The sequence below is a fragment of the Sander lucioperca genome, chromosome 12, assembly GCF_008315115.2.
Source record: "Sander lucioperca isolate FBNREF2018 chromosome 12, SLUC_FBN_1.2, whole genome shotgun sequence".
NCBI classification, from domain to species: Eukaryota; Metazoa; Chordata; class Actinopteri; order Perciformes; family Percidae; genus Sander; species Sander lucioperca.
The window spans coordinates 15,574,034-15,579,991 of record NC_050184.1 but is presented as its reverse complement, the minus strand read 5'-3'; the positions used below and the strand labels follow the sequence as shown (position 1 = coordinate 15,579,991).

Sequence of the window (5,958 nt, the reverse complement as noted above, 5' to 3'; positions counted from 1 at the left end):
GAGCATTATTAAAACACACTTTAACTAGGAAAAAACCCGTTCAGAACATATTTTTTTCTGCCCATGAGCCTTTGCACGGCTTCAGTGCAGAACAATTCAAATGACCCCGCCCCTCCCATGCAGAAACTTAAGATCCATAGTTATCTCTGCTTAAAGGTCCCATGGCACGAAAATTTCACTTAATGAAGTTTTTTTTAACATAATGAGTTCCCCCAGCCTGCCTATGGTCCCCCAGTGGCTAGAAATGGTCATAGATGTAAACCGAGCCCTGGGTATCCTGCTCTGCCTTTGAGAAAATGAAAGCTCAGATGGGCCGATCTGGAATCTCCTCCTTATGACGTCATAAGGAGCAAGGTTACCTCCCATTTCTCTGCTTTGTCCGCCCAGAGAATTTGGCCCGCCCATGAGAAAGAGAGAGACATCATGGCTTGAAAACAAGCGAAGCATGGCAGTTGATCAAGGCCACACCCCCACCCTCCACCCTGCCCCCCCTCTCTCCTCCTCAATAGCATTTAAAGCTACAGACACAGAAATGGTACATACTAAGGAAAGCTCATTGTGGGACTTGCTCTAGTGGCTGTAATTCTGCACCAAGGCTGAATTTCGGGAAAGAGACTTCAGATACAGTATTAGGCGACCACTAAGGCCTATATAAAAGCATCCAAAAAGCAGCATGTCATAGGACCTTTAACTGTGCACTGCATTCTTAAGCTGATTATTACAAACAACTAATATTGTTTAGTAATGAATATATTTTCTTAACAAAACATGAAAGAATAAGTAGTGACCACTAAAAAGTTTAATTACAACTAAATCTGGGTTTACAGTGCAGTTATAAACTCCTTGTAGTATCTTTAGCCAGATAGAAGCAAATTAGAATAGAATGTATATAGACTGCGTAATTCTATTGTAAGGGCCAAAGGCCTGACTGCTGATTGTAACTGTGGTCAGCTGAAGTATGGAATGCACCCACTTCCAAAAATAGGGACCAAGGTATCAGCTGATCATTATACTTATCTAATTGATGGCCTGGTCACTGTCACCTGATGAATAGCCACCATGGCCACACACACACACACACACACACACACACACACACACACACACACACACACACATAATTGTAATCATCTGACCTAAAATGAGAAACTTGGAGCCAGAATGTCTCACATGATCTTATCAGAGCTGACAGGATCCACGTGTCCCTCACATCGGTCCTCATCATTCCTCAAATTCCTCACGGTAAAATTTGTGGCGTGGCCGTGCTGTGGGCTCTTAACACTTTATGGCACCATGCAGAGCTAGCCCGGCCACAATGTACCCACCCCGCCATTCTCGTGACTCTCCCTCCCAGAGCTGCTGACAGTCAGACCTTTGGAAATGACATAGACATGCTTGCACCATATGCATGCCGTGGTTGAGGGAAGAGTGAGAGAGTATTATGTACAAACAGAGAGAGTGAGAGTGTCCAGGCCTTTTTAGTGGAGGGTCAGCCTGACACTGATGTCATCCGTGACCGTTGGGCATGAGATAATTCCGCAGCTCCCTGCCTCCGTGGCTCCTTTGCCATATATGGACGTCTCCATTCATATTACAGTTCAGTTATTATTAGTAAGGCTGCAGTGCAGTTGGCTTTCCAGTGCGGGAAAGGCAAATTGCACATATTCACATCACTGTTGTGTTTCTCCAGCACAGGCCAAAATAAATACAAATGAATTAAAAAAAAGTATGATAAGTTTGTTATTGCTTGATCTTGCTTATCAGTTTTTTTGTGTGCTTTACACTTACTAGCGATGTCCCTGGCTGGAAGATAATGGATTAAAATCTTTTTTGATACTTTTATGATGCTACAATGCCTGTAGCACTGTGATCAATGACCCCTGACACTCTCATCCTTTTATTGGATTCTTCCTAAATGGCACAGATGAGATATAAAAGGTCGTCGTGCCCCTTTTAATCCTTTTAGTGTGTGTGTCTGTGTGTGTGCATGCATGCGTGTGTGCGTTCGTGCGTGCGTGTGTGTGTGTTCCCACTGACGCACACACGCTCACAACATAGGATTGGAAATGCTTCCCTCTCTCAGTCCGCTGGGGGCTCCCTCATGCCAACCTTGGTGCTGTTACACACAAACACAGACACACACATACATCAGTAGTGAAACCTGACCTAATGTCTGCACTCGACAGCTGCACCCCAGTGTGGGTCCTCTTACCCTGTGAAGGCATAACTATGCATAACCATCAGTGCTAAACCTGAGACTTCCCTATTAATAACACACTGGTGGGAATCTCACTTTGGCAGATAGGCCTACATATCCTAAACTCCTCTCTGCAAAGTTGAAATGAGGTTAAACGCTCAAAACATTTCGCCCCAAAAAACACCTCATCATATCTGGTGTAGAGCACATTCAAACCTGCTTGTGCGGTGAATAATTTAATAGCGGTGCGTAATGGAAAACGGGATGTGTGGTGAACTGCAAAAAGGAGGGATTCCCTGTGTACGCGTGTGTGTGTGTAAGTGGGTGCTTGGTTTTGTGTGTGTGTGTGAGTTGTGCTAAGAGGGGGAAGCCCCCCTCCCCTCATTTCTGCCTCTGCAGTGGGCCTCACCCATCCAACAGCCAATCGGATCACAGCTAGAGGAGAGGCGCAAAATGATGGGGGAAGCCATGCTAAGGATGGTGCATGCCTGCAGTGAAGGGCGTGGGTGTCTGCATGTGTTCATGCGTGTGTGTTTGTGTGCCTTTGTGTGTGTGTGTGTGTGTGTGTGTGTGTGTGTGTGTGTGTGCGTGTACGTGTGCGTGTGTGTGCAAAATGCTTATGTAAAAGTATTGTAAGTAAGTGTATGCCATAAATATGTGTGGTAATATTTGATAGTGTGTTTATGTCTATTATCTCACTTTCTTCTGACAAATGTTTTGAATGTATTTCCTACCTCATTTTTCATTGACTCAAGTGTATGTCGGCGCGCACACACACACACACACACACACACACACACACACACACACACACACACACACACACACACAGACATGGAAAGACGGAATGAGAAAGGGAGGTGGAGATGCAGAGATGAAGACAAACAGAAGGAACACTTGGAATTGTGTACATATCCAGTGTACATAGCCATTGCTTCTACTACTGAATGAATATGTGATTCAATACTTAAACACCTCAGTCCTGAGGAGGATTTTAAGCAAGCTGCATCAATGACACTACACAGATTGCGTAAACATGTTGTTTTATTCAACATTTTCAGATTAAAACTGACAACCCTAATTTTACTTGCACAATGTGGTGAGAAGCAGAAAGCAGGAAATAACATGGGGAGGGTTGGAACCATCAATACATTTAATAAATGACATTTTCATGTTTGAAAATCTCTAGGTTTTGACATAAATGCAGATATATATGTAATTTAAAAAGAATAATAATTATCGATTTTCAAATATTGCACCTGTCAATACAGAACGAAATATGCTGTAGCCTATTTTGCCGTCAATACTGCCGACGTTGCCTTTGCTGTTATCAAATCAGTATATATTTATGTTTAACATGAAGTATACTACTGCTTGAGTGCAGGGGGAATGGGAAACATGTGTACAGACAAGGCTAGCAGCAGCAGCAGTGGCGGATCTACACGGAGACCTAGGGAGGCCCGTGCCTCCCTAGACATGTCCCTGGCCTCCCCTGTGCCCCCCCGTGCTGACCAAATAAAAAAATTATGAATTTATTATGGGTTTACATACGACCGCCAAAAGCGGAACTAATGTTCGACGCAACGTTCTACACGGGTAAATTAGAGCGGCACACCCAAACACTAGCCTGTAGCCTGCAGCCTGCAACAAGTGGTGCTGCTCAGTGAATGAGATGGCAACTATTCTTGGAGAGAGCAGAGGATCTACGATTTCATCTCGTAAGTGACTTGTTGTTCTTGCACATAAACATGTTACTTTTGTTCCTCACACTGATAATGAAATCAAGTTTGTAAATTCCTGGCCTCGATGTGTTTAGATACTTAATCATATGTAAGCAAACTCATCGAAGCAGAAGTGAATATCCAAATGTCAGTATCCTTGCTAGGTCTACACAATGATGTGATGTAAACCACCTAACTTCATCCGTCTTGGCTGTTGCATTGTGTTAACAACTACATTTGAGTAAAGTAATCAACAGGCTATCTGCCCGTGTTAAGGGATAGTTAGGCAACGAAATATAATGCATGCCCCTACGTTTTTTTTCTTCTAATAGTTATCATGAAACGAGGAAGGGACATAGCGTCCTTTTTCCCCCCAGTAAACAAAAAAGTGAGAAAAGCAGCAGTGAGAGAAACAAATCAAGGTGGAGCAGGAGGAGGGAGAGCCAGAGGAGTCGGTGGAGGTTGGAGAGAGGGCATGTGATGAAAGTGAGGGCTCTGACACAGAGAGGGAAATTACAGAGGGTGAGGGGGATGAAGAAGAGGGTGAGGAGGATGAAGAAGAGGGTGAGGAGGAATAAAGCATACGGGGATAGAGAGAGGAAGAGCCAGAGGGACAGCAAGTTGATCCATGTGGATCAAGTACTGCACCATCAGGTTTGTGATGAAGAAGGTTCTTACTATTTGCAAAGCAGTGCAATTACAATTTTATTGTAGGCCTACTGTGTGTCCTTAAAATGATGCTTTCTGCTGTAAATTATTTTTTGTGTCAATATGGCTCTAATGTTTCTTTTTTTTAAGTAAATACTTGGCCTACATTTTTAAATACATGCAGATATACATGCATACATAAATACATGTTGTACTGTAGTTGTGCCCTATGTTTACTGTACATCTTTCTACAGATATCAGCAAGTCCAATAATGATGTACCAGTACAGCCCAACTTGAATATATTCCCAACCACAGTGATGGGGACAGAAGACTGGTCTAATCTTCATCCATGGCTCGAGTATTCTGTCATCATGGACTCTACATATTGCTATGCATGTAGACGTTTTTCATTTTTCATTTTTCATTTCTTATTGCCCTACCTCTCTTGCACCTGCACTCACGCTTGTACAAAATAAATGTTTATATGATTTTAAAGTAAAATAAAGTTTATAATCTTGAAATATCATTTGTTGCTATGTTTTAATGTGCCCCCCTGGTTAAACACTGGCCCCTCCTTGGCCCCCCTAGTAAAATTTGTCTAGAACCGCCACTGAGCAGCAGCGCCGCGTCAGACACGTTTCTGTTGTGCAAAGACTTAGAAAACGCCACTCAACTGACACGAAACAGAAGCGCCACGCTCACACCACGCAGGCAGTGTGCAGTGGGCCTCAGCATGCTAACATGCAAACAATAACAATGCTAACGCACTTAAGTTTTTACATGTAGAATGTTTACCATGTTCACATCTCAGTTTAGCTTGGTAACATGCTAACATTTGCTGATTAACACTAAACCAAAAGACTGTAATGTGAGTAAGAAGAGAGACCGGCTGCTGAAACTGGAATCAAGACTGAGACTGGACTACAGCCTTGCCACTTCATTTATGTTACCCTATATTTGTGTCCTTACCCTGACTGCCTGCCATCCAGCATTCCTCCCAATCTCTGCTGCAGTATTTCAGCACGAAAGTATATATACAATCGAAGCTGCCTGAAAGTGAGGTCCACTTAAACTGGCTGGACACTGGTGCAAGGGCGAGGCTAGCCCCTTTTTAGTTGAAATCAGCTCCGTAATACGCAATACGCCCCCAGCGGACATCGTACTACACCGTTGAAAAGCTTCGGAAGCGACTCACAAAAATGGCAGCGAGACTAGAACGAGTGATAAGTGTCTGAATGTCCGATTCTCTCTGACCTCTCTTATACAGATATAAATAGAGAGGCTGCTGCATGGAGAAAAGTTGCCCAGGACGTTGACATGTCACGTCGGTTAAATGTGATATAGCGGTATAATGTCAATAGTTCGGTGTCTGTTGCTAGCTAACCAATTA

The 5,958-nt window shown here is 43.4% G+C and overlaps 1 long non-coding RNA gene across 1 annotated transcript; it reads left to right on the top strand.

The window, feature by feature from the left end:
- The first annotated feature begins 4,129 nt into the window (after positions 1 to 4,129).
- On the top strand, positions 4,130 to 5,092 carry LOC116041005. Its single transcript, XR_004102818.2, has 2 exons — positions 4,130 to 4,572; positions 4,821 to 5,092. It is a non-coding gene; the product is annotated as an uncharacterized LOC116041005 (long non-coding RNA).
- The last annotated feature ends 866 nt before the right edge of the window (positions 5,093 to 5,958 follow it).